General features: G+C 41.5%; 1 long non-coding RNA gene across 3 annotated transcripts in view; it reads right to left on the reverse strand.

Moving 5' to 3' along the window:
- Positions 1 to 16619: 16619 nt before the first annotated feature.
- LOC117674812 (uncharacterized) overlaps positions 16620 to 18885 on the reverse strand; it is a 9240-nt gene continuing 6974 nt past the window's right edge. For all 3 annotated transcript variants that reach the window (XR_004593992.3, XR_015733635.1, XR_015733634.1), the window contains exon 5: positions 16620 to 16680. This is a non-coding gene — a long non-coding RNA (uncharacterized LOC117674812). The remainder of the gene's footprint in view (positions 16681 to 18885) is intronic.

Raw genomic sequence — 18885 nt, forward strand, 5'->3', positions numbered from 1 at the left:
AAGATTAACACCGGACCCAAGATAACAAATGACACCACCACCGATCATCCTTACCAGATTCAAACCCAAACCCATCCCATAGACGAAATACAACCACCATCCAGAAGCCAGACCACAGCAGCATCACCAGTTGCTGCACCCCCTGACAAACGCCATGAACACATGGCAAGACTAAACTCGGAGCCGAACCAAAGCCCGGGATGTGGCATCACAGTCATCTGCTCAGGATATCACAACAATAGAACTCAGGATGTTAACACACAGCCTATTACCCAGGTCGTTAAAACACAAAAGACTAATGGGCACACATCAAGGACCTCATCCACACAGGATGTTACGAAACAGCTGACTAATCTGCAAACATCAACTCATCAAGATATAACAACACAACCCGCTCACAGCAACAAAGCCAGCACCCCACACCTCCCCACCAGTATTTATAGAGAGACGGCAGCTCCAATCACGCTTTCCTCGCACAAGCACGAAGCCGAAGACACCAGCCTGAAGATGATGAGTGGGACCTCGTCGAAATGTCAAGAGCCTTGGTGGCACAGCAGACTAAAGCACTGTTAAGTAACACCAGCTGCAAGTTCAAATCTCACCAGGCTCAAGGTTGACTCAGCCTTCCATCCTTTCAAGGTAGGTAAAATGAGGACCCGGTTTGTGGGGGCAATAAGCTGACTTTGTATAAAAAAGAATACCGCTTGGGGGGGCTGAAAGTCCTACTAAGCAGCTATATACAAAAGTATGAAGGCTATTGCTTAACACATTGTAAGCTGCCCTGAGTCTCCGGAAAAGGGCGGCATATAAATCGAACCAATAAAATAAACAATAAATAAATAAACATCACCAAGATACTCTCAATCTTACACGGGAAAAGACCCAAATACACCAAAGACCTACATACAAACACCCGCGAAAACCTGAGAAAACATATATATATATATATATATATATATATATATATATATATATATATATATATATATATATATGTGTGTGTGTGTGTGTGTGTGTGTGTGTGTGTGTGTGTGTGTGTGTGTCCCCAGAAACTAGTGAATTGTGATTTCACTGAACTAGGGCTGCATAATATCTTGGTTTACATAGGTAGAACCTGGCTAAAGAGAAATACATACACATACATACATACATACATACATACATACATACATACATAGTTAAAATTCATATGCATTGTCATTTTCAACTTTTTCTGCCATACAAATTTTTGTTATGAACATTTCCCTAATATCCATAGCTTTTTAATCTTCCCTCTCACATGTGCACTTTTTTTTTTAAAAAAATGAACATAAATCCAGCTGGTGGTAGTTGATAACTAAGGTTGCCTGAAGCAGAAATGGACACAGGTGGCAATGAAATGGACATCATATAGACCAGGGATTTTGCTAACCCTTATATCCTTCTCCCCTCTTCCATCTGCATTGAGGCCATGCTGCTCTGTTAACTGGAGCTTAAGCGCTAATAGACGTCCAAAAATAGTTCCTATTTAATCCTAACATAAAATTTGTATTCTGGTATGAAAAAACCCAATTGCTGGAAGGCAAAGCTGATGATTTGACCTTTTGATGAAAAAAAAAAAAAGGGCAAGAGAATAAAAAAGAGTTTGGTTCTCTTGCTTACCTACTATTATGGAGAAAAATATTGTTATGGAGAATAGTTTTCTAAAGAATGTATTAGTGGGATTAAATGCTAGCGGAAGCTGTTCTTTGATTCATTACAGTCTTTTTTCTATGGATTTGCTTTTCTCATGTACCGGTTCTTAATATTACTTTTATAATAAAAGCGTGGAATTAAGCAGAAAAAGCTCACTTCTATGAATTAAATCGGGAGATATCCTAGGGAGGAAAATCTCTCTTTTTACAGGAGAAGTTGCCATCCTGAAAAGAGGTTAAGACTGTTATAGTTGAGGTTTTATCAATGAGCTAGTAGAGAGGGGAAGAAGCTGTGGATAAATAAATGAGTATTGGAAGAGATCTTGGAGATCTTCTAGTCCAACCCAACTGCTCAGATAGGAAACCCTATTCCATTTCAGACAAATGGTTATCCAATCTCTTCTTTAAAAAATCCAGTGTTGGAGCATTCACAACTTCTGGAGGCAAGTGGTTCCACTGATTAATTGTTCTAACTGTCACAAAATTTTTCCTTAGTTCTAAGATGCTTCTCTTCTTGATTAGTTTCTACTCATTGCATCTTGTCCTGCCCTCAGGTGTTGTTGTGGCTCCATTGCCTGAGCCTGGGCTATCGACAGATGCAGACTCTGAGAGTGAGGGAGAGGAGTTGGCAAGGCCTCCCTCTCCAGGACCCTCCTCTCTGGCAATGCCTCCGGAGGACACCGAAGGCCAAGAGATAGGCCCAGAGCCAAGCACGTCCCCGCAGCCACAGGTGAATAGCGACAAAGGAGATAAGTGCTGGCTGGATCCTCGACAGTGGCGTAGGGAGAAGCGTGCGCAGCAGAGGGGAAGGCGTGCTAGAGATTAGCTGAGTCACTGGACCACACCCCACAGGGTATAAATGTGGGTGTGGTGGCCGGTTCAGTTTGTGATGAGCAAAAACTAGAAATAATCCATGATCTCTGCGTTACTGGACTTCTGCCTGCCTTGTCGGACTGCATTTGGACTAATCCTTGTATTGCTGAAACTTTGCCTGCTTTATCGGAATGCTTGCAGTTTAATCTTTGTTTTGTGTGAGTAAAGTCTGAATTGGCAGCTAGCCACTGGGTTGCTGCCAGCTTTATCTTCAAAGACTTTGTTGTGTGGCTTATTAACTCTGGGCCATCTGTGGGGGTGCGTGTGTGGGACAGGGACAGAACAGGTGCTTTGGAGAATAGCTTGATTCCCTCTTCTTTGTGACAGGCCCTGAGATATTGGAACACTGCTACCATATCACCCCTAGTCCTTCTTTTCATTAAACTAGACATATCCAGTTACAGCAACTGTTCATTATATGTTTTAGCCTCCAGTCCCCTAATCATCTTTGTTGCTCTTCTCTGCAGTCTTTCTAGAATCTCAACAACTTTTTACATTGTGGTGACCAAAACTGAATGCAATATTCCAAATGTGGCCTTACCAAAGCATTATAAAGTGGTATTAACACTTCACGTGATCTTGATTCTAGCCCTCTGTTTATGCAGCCCAGAACTGTGTTGGCTTTTTTGGCAGCTGCTGGCTCATATCTAAATGATTGTCCACTAGGACTCCAAGATCCCTCTGTTGAGCGAGGTACCACATATACTGTTCATGTGCATTTTGTTTTCTTGCCTAACCTTACTTTTTTCACCATTGAATTTCTTTTTGTTAGATAGAGTCCAATGTTCAAGTCTGTCAAGATCCTTCTGTATCTTAAGCCTATCTTCTGGAGCGTTGGCTACTCCTGCCAGCTTGGTGTTGTCTGCAAATTTGATGAGTTCCCCATCTATCCCATCATTCAAATCATTGATGAAGATGTTGAAACGTACTGGACCCAAAATAGAGCCTCTGGTATCCCACTTCATACTTCCTGTTTGACCTAGGCTTCCTGATATACAGTAGTAAAAAGCACACAATTAGTCCCAACCCCCCCTTTTTATTTTAACGGCTGTGAATTCCTTTCATTCACAGCATGTGCTGAATCACCAAGAGTTTATAACTAGTCCAACAGAAGTCTGCCACAGTCCTTTGGATAAAGCTGGTAAGCACCCACCTTTATCTTCTTTGACACACTGCCAAAGACCTAATTGGCAATTATCTTGGCAAGGCCACACGGAAACACAGAGTCAAAAACAGAGCTTCAAAGTACCAACTGACACCATCCACAACGTTGCTTCCTGCAAAGGCCCACATGCCTTTGCTCTTCCTTTATGTCTTATGGGAGGGGCCAATCATCTCCAAGCCTTATTCCTGAGTCGTCCCTTTTGTTTTAACTGTTCTTGCCTTCTGGCAGCTCTGTGCATGCGTGCACTAGGAACAGGTTCCCCCGTTCCTCTGCCTCGCTGATGTCCGACTCTGGAGGCTCTGGAGTCCGCACCTAACTCCCAGATGGCCCTGGCCCCATCTCTGCCTCTGACGCAGAGCCCTTGTCCAAGCCTTCCCCAGACTCCAGGACTGGCCCATGTTCCTCCTCAACCTCCTCACTGTCCGACTGCTGCCAGCTCCGCAGGCTGCTGTCCGACTACAACACTTCCCTCCATGTAGATGCTATTCCGTTGAGGACTATATGTTGAGTGTAGTCCTCAATGGAAGTGCAATTTACAAAAGTATCTGCTCTTTGAGTACTGCTTCTTTCAGGAATGTGCTCATTTGAGGGCTGGGAAAGAACGATTTAAAGGTATAAACATTTTAATACCTACAATTTTTCAATGACACTTTTATTTTGGGAGCTGCTCAAAGCCATTTACAGTCATGCACTGCAAATAAAAAAGACAGCAATCTTACTTTTTAATGATTGCTATAACAGCAGCAGCAAATTTTAATATTTATTTATCAAATTTGTATAGTCACCTATCTCACCATAGGTGACACGATCACAAATTGCTGGCTGTGAGTGGGACTTGTGGATTTTCAGGATTTAATAGAAACTCAGTGCAAAAGATCATCTCCCCTCATCTTCCTTCCCCTCACCTTATGAATGATAAAAGCAAGCACTTATTTATTCATTCATTGATTTGATTTGTTTCCTGCTTTTATTACTTTATAAGTAATTCAAAGTGGAGAACATACACAATACACTTTCATCTCCTATTTTCACCACAATAACAATCCTGTGAAGGTGGATTGGAATGAGGGAGAGTGACTGGCTCAAAGTCACCCAACCATCTTTCTTTCGTTCAGCATTTACTTTCAGATTCCCAGTGGCACAGATAGATGTTAATAACAAGCAAAAATTTGCATTCATTCATTCATTCAATCACTCACTCACTCAATCAATCAATCAATCACAACTTTCCAGAGCCGCAGGAGACAATATTCTGAGTAATAAGCATTGATAGTCTCAAACAGAGTGGCCTATCATTATTTCAGCTTTAACACTTCTATATAAGCAGCAGCAGCAAATAATAATAATAATAAAAAAAATAGAAAAAGAAAGTAGGACATGAGTTGATCTCTATTTTGCATCATGAGGGAAAGAATTTGGTGGAGGAGAAAAATATATTCAACATAGAGTGGATTGGCTTAGAAGTTATTTCAACCTTGCTTTATTTAGGATTTCCTTTCTGCTGGATCCCAGTCTTGTTGTTTTCTTAGATGTTTTTCTCTTCATGTTCCTTTTTGTTTCTCCTTTAGAATTTTGCACCATCAACTGCTTGAAATAGTGTGCAAAGTGCCAGGATACCAGCAAATCTTAATTCTAATTGCTAACAAAAATTTAAAAAATCAATAAAAGGAAAATAACAAATTCAACAAAACCAGAAAAAGTATTCAAATGTATTGATGATATGGGCATATATTATTTTGGTTTAATGTCTGTGGAATTATTAATATAGTTGTGAAATGAGTTAAATGAACTAAAGATATGACTGTGATATTGAATTAGATAGCTCAGATTTGGAACTTATCAGCTTGTGTGAAGAATTATGGATTTCTAAGCATAGAGTATAACAAAAAACGATTATTCTTTTATAGTGGAAATTTAGCGTTACAGATTTATGATATTGGATTGATGATACATGTTTGGTCTGTGCTTAGGAATTTTTTAAATATATAAATGTAATAGAAAGGCTGACTAATATAATTCCATATGATCCAGGTTTAATGCTGTGTTAAAAATTGCTTTGCTTTTCATATATCTATAATATAATAATATGTACTTCCTCTTTTCAAATACTCCCCTCCCCATTTTTACTCTTCTTGTATCTTTTTTTTCCCTTTTCTGCTATACAAAAGCAATGAAGTACATCTTAAAAAGGGTTACAGGGTTTATAATGTAACTTTTTGTTTAGATAAATTTTCAGTGGTACCCCGATATGCAGAAATAGGCAAACTTGGGGATCTGAGGGAATTTTGAGCAAATGTGAATGGGCATCTGAAATGATTCTTGTGCACATGTGTTTTGTTAGGGTTAGCTATAAAATAGCTGCCATGACAGATATAGCTTTTCTCAAAACTTCAGTTGAAAGACAGACGGATGAAGCTACAAATTGCCAATTACAATACCTGGTAGAAGCCAAGGCAGGTCTTTCTAATAATTTTACCACTGTATACTTTAATCCGCCCTGAATCTTTGGAGAGGGGCGGCATACAAATTGAATTACTAAATTAATAAATAAAGAGATGGGAATATGTCTCTTTCAAGTTCTCAGCCAATCAGCTCACTTATTTTTGGCAAAAGCACAGCACCAAAAAGCAAGTAACAGAATAACAGTTTTGGAAGTTCTTTTAGTCCAACCTTCTGATCAACGAGGAGATCCTATACCATTTCAGAGAAATGGCTGTCCAATCTCAGCTTAGGTAAAGGTAAAGGTTCCGCTCGCACATGCTAGTTGTTCCTGACTCTAGGGGGCGGTGCTAATCTCCATTTCAAAGCCAAAGAGCCAGCGCTGTTCAAAGACGTCTCCGTGGTCATGTGGCTGGCATGACTAAATGCCAAAGGTGCATGGAACACTGTTACCTTCCCACCAAAAGTGGTCCCTATTTTTCTACTTGCATTTTTTACGTGCTTTCGAACTGCTAGGTTGGCAGAAGCTGGGACAAGTAATGGGAGCTCACCCCGTTACGCAGCACTAGGGATTCGAACAGCTGAACTGCCGACCTTTCGATCAATAAGCTCAGTGTCTTAGCCACTGAGCCACCATGTCCCAATAATCTCATTTTAAAAACCCACAATTTCTGGAGACATGTCACTCCACTGGTTATTTTTTTCTCACTGCTGGGAAATTTCTCCTTAGTTCTAGGTTGGTTCTCTCCTTGATTAGTTTCCATCCATTGTTTCTTCTCCATCCTTCAAGTGCTTTAGAAAATAGCTTGAACCCCCCACCCCCTTCTCCAAAGTAGTTGGATTCACCTCTTCCAGCAATCTCAGATTGAACAAACTGAAATTCCATTCACTTGGATAAAAGCCTCCTTCATTTATCTCAAAAGACTATATGGAGTCCAGGTTGGAGTGGATACGTGCCTTTTAGTTGCCAAGGATTTTGTAAACCTGTCACAGCAGGTTTCATATTATTCTTCCTCACTGCACCTTAGGATACCATTATATCTAAAGGATATTTCATTCGATATTTTCCTTCTACAAACAAGAATCTGGAGGCATTTATATTTACAGAAAATTCTTTCAGTGGGAAGGTAGTTACAAGCACCCATGACAGATATTTCTGTAATACTGACCGCTGGAATAAGTACTTTTGCTATGATAGCACAGCTGCGAGGCATGTATCTAGGATGTATGTCTGTGATGCTGGTAGTCAACATACAGCCACAGTCATTATTTGACTGAATCTAGTAAACTGTATCAAGTTGGCTTGTTCATTCAACCAAAGAGATCAGAGATACTTCAAATTTAATTTTTTTGTGTGGGCTATCCAAATTATGGCATATCATTTCACATTCACGAATAAAACAATTTCACAATGTAATTTTTTTTTACTTGACTGATTTCAGTTTTAAGGGAAAACATTGTCCCTTTTTTAGAGAAATAACTTTTCTTCTGGCCCAAAGGTGCTTTTTCAAAAGGCAAATGGACTTTGTTTTTCCTTGAAGACATTTCGCTTCTCATCCAAGAAGCTTCTTCAGTTCTGACTGGAGAACTGAACTGAACAGAACTGAAGAAAACCATAACCTGGATGATTGAGAACCTCCAAAGACACTCTTCTTCTGGTGTTGGAAAAATCACATGTGAGGAACAGATACAAAAGAGACAGGGGAAAACTTCAATTAGTTGTATTTCTCATCTAACCAACTCTACTTTCTTCATCCATATCCTAAGTTACTATTGGTTGGGGTAAGCAATAGAAGGAGAACCAGGGGTGAAATGCTCCTGGTTCAGACCAGATCGCCCGATCTGGTAGCAATGGAGGCGGGTGGTTCGGAGAACTGGTAGCAAAAATTCCCGCCCCCCCCCCCATGCCCAGCTGAGCCACACAATCATCAGAGGCTTTTTTTTTTTTTACTTTTAAAAGCATTTTTTCTACAACTTCGGCCGAAAAATTGCTTTTAAAAGTAAAAAAAAAAAAAGCCTTTGATGATCACGCGGCTCGTCAAAGGCATTTAAAAGAAAAAAAGGGTTTTTTTTCTTTTAAATGCTCTGACGATCCAAGCTGAGTTCCCTGATCAGGGAACTCAGCTTGGATCGTCAGAGCCTTTTGAAAACATTTTTTTACAACCTCTTAGCCGAAGAGGTTGTAGAAAAAATGGTTTTAAAAGTAAAAAAAAAAAAAAAAAAAAAAAAAAAAAAAGGCCACGCCCACATTCCCCCACCACCACCAAGCCACGCCCACAGAACCGGTAGTTACAAATTTTAGATTTCACCCTGAGGAGAACAAATTAGTTATAAGAGATGGGGGAAAGCAACTTTCATTTGAAGAGAGAAATATTTTTTCATCATCTGATCTTAAAAATAGAAAACAGTATCACATATATTTACAGGCAAGGGAAAAAAATAAATACGTAATTTTGGTTTTCTCTTTTCCTTCTCTTCCATTCAAATAGGAAGACTAGCAACTGAATGTAAGTGATATGTCTTAATTGTCTTTGTGATGCAATTGGGCTTTGTAAAAGACCCCAAAAATTTATAAATTCAGCCCAGTACATTCATCCAACCAACACCTCCTACTTCCCACTGACCAATTTTTTGGAAATACTAATATTAAAATACCCATGACAGAACATGAAGGCACTGTACTACAAAGAGCCTTGTAGTACAGTGGTTTAAAGCACCCTGTTATTAAGACCAGCTGCCTGCAAGTACTGCAGGTTCAAATCTCGCCAAGGCTCAAGGTTGACTCAGCTTTCCATCCTTTCTAAGGAAGGTAAATTGAGGACCCAGTTTGTGGGGGCAATAAGGTGACTTTGTATAAATATACAAAAGAATGAAGGCTATTGCTTAGCACATTGTAAGCCGCCCTGAGTCTCCGGAGAAGGGCGGCATATAAATCAAATTAAAAATAAAAAAATAAATAAAAAATAAAAAAATAATAATTGGCATATTATTCCTGAAAGAGGATATTCCATTTTACAATATAATGGCAGGCAAACACCAGTTTTACACAGGAGCAAGATTATACTAAGATTTTGCCTTTTGCCTCAATCAAATGTATTTGAAGAAAAGCCTCTCCTGTTCATCATAAAAGTTGGACAGGTTGATTAAGTAACAACAAAGGCATGTAATGTCTGGAATAATGGTGACAAAGATGACATTAAAAGAAAGCAAGAGGAGGAAGAACAAAAGAGTTAATACCATCAAAAGAACCCAAACAAGTTCACAAACAGCTTGAAACATCGTCGAAAATGTAAGGAGGTCTTGAACTATGAACAAATGCAGCAGAAACTTGAAGTGAGTAGTTTCGATTCAGCTGTAATTTTCAATTAAGGTAATCTTGCTTGAGCCTCAAGGATGGCAAAGTAAATAAATCTCAACTAAGTAAAACTGTTGTTGGCTGTAATATTATGCAACAATCTGTTTCATACAAGCTAATTAAAAGAAGCCTAAAATGAATATGATTTGCAAATTCATATACCAAAGTTCAATACAAATCTTCATTACGTTTGAGAGTTAATTAAAAACTTAGTTAGATACAAAGATATCTCAGTTTTCTATCGTGCAGGCACATCTTGTAAAATGTTATTTCACACACAAAACAGATGAGTAGGCTCACATTTATAAACACACCAGAGTATTAAAAGATTTCAACTTTGTGTTCAGCTTTAATGCAATATTTAATAGCCTACATCTTGAAATAGATTCAGAATATATACAATTATTAAAATACTTCCATTTGGGGGACTGATAAAAGAAAAAAACAAGGAATGGAGAATGTAGTTTATGGGGGAGTTTACAATGAATCATTCTATCTGAGATAACAAAAAACTGGAAAATATTGTCAGGATATTGCTACAATATCCTGGTTGCTGGTTTGGTTGCAACCGGCAACCAAAGCTAGTTGTCGAGCCCTATCCTCCCGCTGGGCGCCGAACCGCTCGACAACTCACCTGGCTCTGCTCGCCCGCGCGGCAACATGGGCGTGGGATAGCATGGGGCTGCGCCCGCCCCTCCAACACTTCCTAGTTTCGGCCGGGACACGGACAAGATTAAACCAGCATTACATTCCAACGTTGTTCTTGGTGGTTTGTCCTTGTTGCGCCTGAGGATTCTGAGACTAGTATCTAAGATTATTTAGATAGGGTTCAGAAATAATGCTTATTTATAATGTCATTGTTTGCTTTTGGCTTACACCCATATCTCATGGCATAACATTATGTGTGAATGAGATTATTAATGCATGTTTTGTTCAATGGTCTATGGCTAAAAGATACAGAATAGAATAATCTCACAGCATTTGAGTACAGTTTTATTCCATGGATACAAATGAATAGGACATGATCAATTGACTATTAGCTAGTATGTACTGTGTACCTACTTTCCAGGAAAACAGTTTTAGTAATTTTAAAGTTTTTAACTAGCAGCACCTAGCACCCAGTATTAGGATAGAAGACTATGCCAGTATCCCTCACCTATAGACTAGACCAGGGGTGTCAAACTTGATTTCATCATTGAGGGCCATATCAAGGTTGTGTTTGACCTTGGGGGGGGGATGGAGTGGGTGTGGCCAGGATGGGCGTGGCCATTGACATCACTGTTGGGGGCGCCTGTGGAGGAACGAGTGCTCTGCCAGAAAAAATGGGCTTCCAAGCTCTGTTTTCAGCTGCGACAGCTTCCTGCAACTCCCTGCCACCGAAAATGGAGCTCTATGGGCCAGTCCTTCACTGTTTCCAGGGTGGCCCCATGGGCCAGATCTAAGCATCCCATGGGCCAAATCCGGCCCTCGGACACCCGTGGGCTAGACTGGGAAATTTTAAAAAGTCATAAAGAGCAAATCACTCTATGTCATTGCCAGAAAACTATGAGGACATGACATAAAATGACAAAGCTTGATGTGAGGAAGACTTTACTCCAGGGGTGTCAAACTAGCGGCCATGGGCAGAATGCATCATGCACAGGCCATACCCACCCCAGCTCTGCAAAATGTCATAAAATGTCACGTGATGGCAACATGACGCCGTGAATTTGACACCCGTGCTTTACTCTGTTATGCATCTGGGCCTGATCTTGAAATGTTAGGGACACCACCAGGAAGTCTTAGAGCTGAGGATAGATTGAGGAGTGAAACAAAACCCCTTGAAGAAATCCATGCCAAACCACTGCTCTATTCTAGCTAGCTCAGTCCATATGGTCACTAGGGTCAAGAGAGACTTAACTGAAGAAGAAAGTAGTGTGATCATTGGCAAGCCAGCAAGGAAAACTGACATTTGAAACTTTACAAAGACTTGCTTGAGGAGGCTGAAGTCCCCCCAACCTTGGGTGGATGGACTAGGGCAGGGGTCAGCAACCTTAAACATTCAAAGAGCCACAAGGGTCCTAACCGGAAGCCCCTTGTTCAATTCTGGAGCCGGCCGGAAGTCTGGTTCCTCCACCATAAAGTCTCCTTTTAGTGCTGCAGCGTTTTTCCTCTACCTGTCCTAACCAAAAGCCCTATCAATTGTGGAGCTGACCAGTGACAGGGAGCCACAGCAGAGGGATGAAACCCAGAGCTGTGGGTTGCTGATCCCTGGACTAGTGTCTCATCGACTTTCTCAGTAGGAATAGAAGGAGGGGGATAGATGACCATGGAGGTCCACCATTGGAACTTTCTTATCTGGAAAACTGAAAATGTCATCCACACATATTTACCTGGTGATCAGGGTTCTTTAGAGGGTAAAAAGATGTAAGCTAGAGATAAGTTGTGGATTTCAAAGTATTTTCCTCCCATCAAGGAATTTCCAACAAGATTAGTGTGGGTGGGGAATGATGCTGTGCCAATCTGGTAACTACTATATTTATATATTTATCAAGTTTGCATTCTGTCTCAGCCATCAGACTAACTCTAGGTGGCTTGCAAATTGATAAGTACTACTTTACCAAGCTCAGAGAACATCAAGGACTCCACAGTTAAATGCTGAGCTACAGATATTCTCTTCTATTGGAACTTCAAAATGCTTGAAGCTGCATTAGTCAGCATGGAACAAAGCCAGTGGTGAAATCTAAAATTTATTACTACTGGTTCTATGGGTGTGGCTTGGTGGTGGTGGGGTAATGTGACTGGGTGGGCATGACCAATTTTTTTTTACTTTTAAAACCATTTTTTCTACAACCCCCCCCCTTTTTTTCTTTTAATGCCTCTGATGATCCAAGCTGAATTTTTAAAAAAGCCTCTGTTGATCAGGCAACTCAGCTTGAATCTTCAGAGGCATTTAAAAGAAAAAAAAGGTTTTTTTTCTTTTAAAAGCCTTTGACGATCCTAGCTGAGCTGCGCGATCATCAGAGGCTTTTTTTTTTTACTTTTAAAAGCATTTTTTGGCCGAAGAGGTTGTAGAAAAAATGTTTTTAAAAGTAAAAAAAAAAAGCCTCTAATGATTGTGCAGCTCAGCTGGGCATATGGGGGGGGGGCAGGGATTTTTGCTACCGGTTCTCCGAACCACCCACCTCCATTGCTACCAGATTGGGCGATCCGGTCCAAACCGGGAGCATTTCACTCCTGAACAAAGCCCTAAGTCTACCTCATTCTCTGCCTACCAAATCCCTAACCACTTCCTAATTTCTAACCTAGCTTCTCTCCTCCTCTCCTCGACACATCCTTGGAAAAGATGGGGTTCACTGGAATTCTGATGGAGGCTGGCAAGGGTGATTAACAAGGTCAGTTGCTCTTGTAAAGGACCACCACCCAATTAGCAGAAGTTGGCAACAATCTATATTAGTTAAGTAAGACCAAAGGGCAGGATGGCCTAATGACACTCCAGAAAGACACACACACACAGAAAATGCACTTGCAACTTTGGCACTCTACCCTTATTTTTGCAGTAGTAAAAATTTTGGCTGGTATGTGTAAGCTTTTTAACTTAGCATCCATTGCTCTCATTGTTAAGTAATGTGAAACTGCTCCACTTGTTAGGAATTCTATAGTTAGATTAACCCTGAACCCCTATTTGGAATGTTGAGACCTGAATTAAATTTTCAGATGTATTGAAAGAAACCAACATGTAGGTGTAATTTTCATTAGTGTAAGAGGGAGTAAAGTGAGTACTTCTGACTGGCCACATTAAAGAAGGTGAGAGCTAGAAAAGTGAATGAAGCCTAAAGTGTTATTAGCTTTGCCACCGCAAAAGTGCTCGGATAGACAGAGTTTAATGTGATGATAAATCTCATTGGCTGGTAGGTCATGTCAAAGTCAGACAGCCAATTGCACCACTTAACCGATCAAAACTTTTCCATATAAAGAAATGAAGTTGCAACATATCACTTGCTAGAGGTAACACACCCAAAACATGAAGAATAGGATAGGATAGGATAGGATAGGATAGGATAGGATAGGATAGGACAGGACAGGACAGGACAGGACAGGACAGAACAGAACAGAACAGAACAGAACAGAATAGAATAACAGAATAGAATAGAATAGAATAACAGAGTTGGAAGGACCCTGGAGGTCTTCTAGTCCAAACCCCTGCTTAAGGCAGGAAACCCAATATCATTTGAGACAAATGGCTGTCCAATCTCTTCTTAAAAACTTCCAGTGTTGGAGCATTTACAACTTCTGGAGGCAAGTTGTTCCACTGATTAATTGTTCTAACTGTCAGGAATTTTCTCCTTAGTTCTAGGTTTCTTCTCTCCTTGATTAGTTTCCACCCATTGCTTCTTGTCCTACCCTCAGGTGGTTTGGAGAATAGCTTGACTCCCTCTACTTTGTGGCAGCTCCTGAGATATTGGAACACTGCTATCATGTCATCCCTAGTCCTTCTTTTCATCAAACTAGACATACCCAATTCCAGCAACTGTTCATATGTTTTATCCTCCAGTCCCCCAATCATCTTTGCTGTTCTTCTGTACACTCTTTCTAGAGTCTCAACATCTTTTTACATCATGGTGACCAAAACTGGATGCAGTATTCCAAGTGTGGCCTTACCAAGGCATTATAAAGTGGTACTAACACTTCCTGTGATCTTGATTCTATCTCTCTGTTTATGCAGCTTAGAACTGTGTTGGCTTTTTTGTCAGCTGCTGCACACTGCTGGCTCATATTTTAATGATTGTCCACTAGAACTCCAAGATCCCTCTCAGAGTTACTACTATTAAGCGAGGTACCACATATACTGTATCTGTGCATTTTGTTTTTCTTGCCTAAGTGTAGGACCTTACTTTTTTCACCATTGAATTTCATTTTGTTAGATAGCACCCAATGTTCAAGTCTGTCAAGATCACAGGTGGGCTTCAAAAATTTTAGAAAGGGGTTCTCTGCCCAGTTGCTGGGTGAGTGTGGCCATGGTGGGTGTGGCCTAATTGGCCTCTTGCATCACAGTGGGGGGGGCTTTTTTGCCCTTCCCGGGCGCCGGAGGCTTTTCTCGGGCCTCCGGGAGGCCAAAAATGGCTTCCCCAGGCTCTGGAGGCCCTCTGGAGGCCAGAAATGAGCCCATTTCCATCCTTCCCTAACTTCCAGTAGGCCCATTTTTCACCCTCACCGAGCTTTCGCATGTGCCCTGCATTACCTGCATCCAAAATGGGCCATGTGGGGACTCCCAGGAGGGGGTGGGGTGGGTGGAGTGAGCCAGAGTGGGATTTTGGGGTTCTCTGAACTGCACAGAAACTTAGCTAGAGGTTCTCCTGAACCCCTGTGAACCCACAGCAGCCCTCCCCTGGTCAAGATCCTTCTGTATCTTAAGCCTACCTTCTGGAGTGTTGGCTATTCCTGCTAGCTTGGGAAGCCCCTAAATTGATTAAGCACCACCAAAGCTTTTAATGTTGATTCACATCTGATTTGTCCTTTACAAAATGATTCCAGCTTCACTTCATGAATCTGCCTTAAAGTGAGGATATGTTGAAAATTCCCTGAATTCAATCACCAGGTAGAATATTTGCACAGCTCCATTTTGTATGTGTGTTTGTTTTTACCACATTCTACTCCCCCGCCCCCACTAGTGACATCTAATGATATTGAGGGGCAATGGGGAGCCTACTTAGAGTAGCAAGTTGAACTATCCAGCCATTTCCTACTGCTTAGAGAATCAGGAGAGCCATGTAATTTTATTTAGCAAATAAAATGCTCCTTTGTAGTTGTAATCCTTCACAAGTAAGAATACATTTCAATGATTACCTTGCCTCCATTTATGTTCCCAAGACTAAGTCTTTTCATTTTTCAACATCTTTTCTTGGTTTCATTACTCTACTTAAGCTAGATAGCGCCTGTAACCAAAGTTAAGCTGATTTAGATGAAAGCTATTTTTCTTAGGCCTGTTAAGTTCTACGTAGTAAACATCTCTTCATTTTCATCTGAATCGTGTAAAACAACACTGAACCCAACTGGTATTTCTATGATATCATAACCCTCATATCATCTAGTGCTATAGCAGTGGTGGGTTGCCCCTGGTTTGGACCGGTTTGCAAGAACCGGTAGTAAAATCGGCGGGTGGCTCCGCCCACTGACCTGGACGTCATCATAGGTGATCTGCATATGCACAGAAGTGCACGGGTGAGCATGATGCAAACTGGTAATAAAGGTAAGTAGAACCCACCTCTATGCTATAGGCCAGGGGTGGGAAAGCATGACCCTTTTATGACTTAGGGAATCAACTCCCAGAATTCTTGAGCTAGCAATGGGAGTTTTGGGAGGTGAAGTGCACAAATCATAAAACGGCCATGGTTCCCCACCCATACTATAGGGCCTTCCTTCCTTCCTTCCTTCCTTCCTTCCTTCCTTCCTTCCTTCCTTTCCTATAAATAAGTGGGGATTAATGGAGAAAAACTAATGAAAATTCAAAGGTGGAGCTCTTTGAGCTTAGTTGTTTTCTTGCAGAAAATTTCATTACTCAACTAGTTATGAAATCATTATTTCATCATCATTGCCTTTCTTCCTTCCCAGCCAGCGGTCATACAGTATTTCACTCAAAGAGAGAGAATGAGTTAAAATATATATGCTTGCATGAACATATTGTACTATAGCAAGAAGAATTTGCAAAAGGACATAAAACCAAACAAAACCGGATAACACAGCTCAAAATTCCCTTTTTCCTGCCTGCCAAAGTTTTCATCACTCACTCTCCAATCAGCTAGAGCAATGCAGCTCACGCAGCATCAGGTCACGAACTCTCCTCAAAATCCCCAAGAAAGCCACATGTCGCAAACATCAATGCTGCGTGCGAGTTTTCCTGCAGTTTAAGGTGTGTCATTTCAGCTATGACACGCAAGTGTTTCTTCTTCTCAGGAGGCAGTCGAGGGTCAACCAGAAGCTCCCCAATACAGCTCACAGATTAAAAATGGATGCCCACAACAGAGAGAAAGAAGGAGGGAGAAAGGGAAGATGGAAAAAGCAGGAGGAGGAAAAACAACATCTGGAAGAATTGAAGGATCACTCTGATAAATACTGATAAATAAAACCAAAGATTGCTTGTTCATTGTTTACTGCCTTTTCTTCCAGAAAGGATGCCACACAAAGGGATCATTTATCTAGAAAAAACAAAAAAGGGGGAAAAAGCATTTCATTGGGAATGTAATCAAGACAGTGTTAGTATCAGATCCTCGGTCTCCAGTGCAATCCATTATAAACACTCCTATTTTTTTCTTTTAAAAAATGATTTTAAAAATGCTTACCATTAGAATATGCCTGAGTTGTGCCCAGAGCAAATTAAAGCTACACCCACTGATTAGGAGAGGAGGAATAGCACCTTCCACTAACCCAGGTGTCAGCAACCTGTGGCTCTGGAGCTGCATGTGGCTCTTTCATCCCTCTGCTGCAGCTCCCTATTGCCAGTCAGCTCCACAATTGATAGGGCTTTCAGTTAGGATAGGTAGAGGAAATAGGATGCCGCGCTAGGAGGAGTCACTATGGTGGGGGGAGCCGGACTTCCGGTTGGCTCCAGAATTGAACAGAGAGCTTCCAGTTAGGGCCTTTGTGACTCTTTGAGTGTTTAAGGTTGCCGATCCCTGCACTAACCCTATCCATGCTAGAGATGATCCATGGCAGTGGTGATATTCAGCCAGTTCTATCCGGTTCAGGCGAACTGGTAGCGGTGGCTGCGGGAGGCTCCGCCCACCTGCCCGGACATAATCACATTCCATTTTTTATGCTCTGCGCATGCATGGAAGGCTCTGCACATGCACGGAGATGGCGAATGTGCTCACATTTGCGAACCGATAGCGAAGATAAGTGAATACCACCCCTGATCCATGGGCCATATCTTCTACTGGCTACCCATGAAGCATTAAAGGTAAATCTGGCCCTCTTTGAAATATTAAGCTATAAGCGTTTAAGACTATTTGACAGCCTGGGGATATCCTGGACTCTTCTTATTGCAAGAAAGAGTGCTTTGTTGACCTATTTGCTGGACTAGGTATCTTCAAGCTGGCTCCCTTGCAATGTGTTGGAGCTGCAACTCTCAGAATTCCAAGGAAGCCTGGAGGGAGGGTGTGTGAGATACCTTTTGTATGGTAGAGCAACATACACCAACTTGGGGGAAACACCAGACTTCAACTCCAGATTATTTTAATGGAAGCAATGTTGATTTGGGAATGATCAGAAATGAAGGCCACAGAGCCCTGATGGAGTCAGGTGGCACAAGTTGCATTCAGAGTTTAGGCTCATATCAGATAAACATGGTCTGAAATATGGTATGTACTACATATTGGGTGCAGTGGTGGGATTCAAATTTTTTTACTACTGGTTCTGTGGGCGTGGCTTGGTGGGCATGGCATGGCTTGGTGGGTGTGGCTTGGTGGGCATGGCATGGCTTGGTGGGTGTGGCTTGGTGGGCATGGCAGGGGAAGGATATTGTAGAATCGCCATTCCCTCTCCACTCCAGGGGAAGGTTACTGCAAAATCCCTATTTCCTCCCGTCAGCTGGGACTCGGGAGGCAGAGAATAGATGGGGGTTCTTCAAACTACTCAAAATTTCTGCTACTGGTTCTCCAGAACTGGTCAGAACCTGCTGAATATCACCTCTAATTGGGTGTGTTTGAATCCGTTGGAATCCTGGACAGAAAAATAAGGAGAAGGAGAAGCCTAGCCCCCACATTGTCAATTAAATAACAAATGATAGAGGCTGAGCTGGCATTTAGGAGCAACAGCTGAAAGCCAGGCCCTCTGAAGTTCTGCTGACTGGGTAGAGGGGCTGAGACTGGGATTGAGACTGTGCTGGAACACAAAACTGGTACAGGACATCAGCCTCACATTCTTTGAGAATGACCCACTTCCTTTCTTACACCCTATCTCCACATACCCGTCATCACTATAATACTTTGGTACACACACACACACACACGCACACGTCTCCTCAAAGGCAGCACCATCCCCCAATCTAGGCTGTCCAATTCTCTGATGGTGACCCTCTACTGTTCTCAGCATTATTCTAGATGGTTTATTTGTCGAGTACGTATTAGATAATATATATAAGTATAAGCATGAATTGAATACATAAAATGGATACAATTAAAGAGAACATTAGGACAGGGACAGTAGGCATGCTGATGCACTTATGCATGCCCCTACAGACCTCTTAGGAATGGGGTGAGGTCAACAGTAGACAGTCTTAGGTTAAAATTTGGGGGGTTTGGGGATGAAACCACAGAGTGAGGTAGTGCATTCCAGGCATTGACCACTCTGTTGCTGAAATCATATTTTCTGCAATCGAGTTTGGAGCGGTTCACTTTAAGTTC

The sequence above is a fragment of the Pantherophis guttatus genome, chromosome 3 (genome assembly GCF_059756535.1).
Source record: "Pantherophis guttatus breed Tessera chromosome 3, ASM5975653v1, whole genome shotgun sequence".
In the NCBI taxonomy this organism is placed as follows: domain Eukaryota; kingdom Metazoa; phylum Chordata; class Lepidosauria; order Squamata; family Colubridae; genus Pantherophis; species Pantherophis guttatus.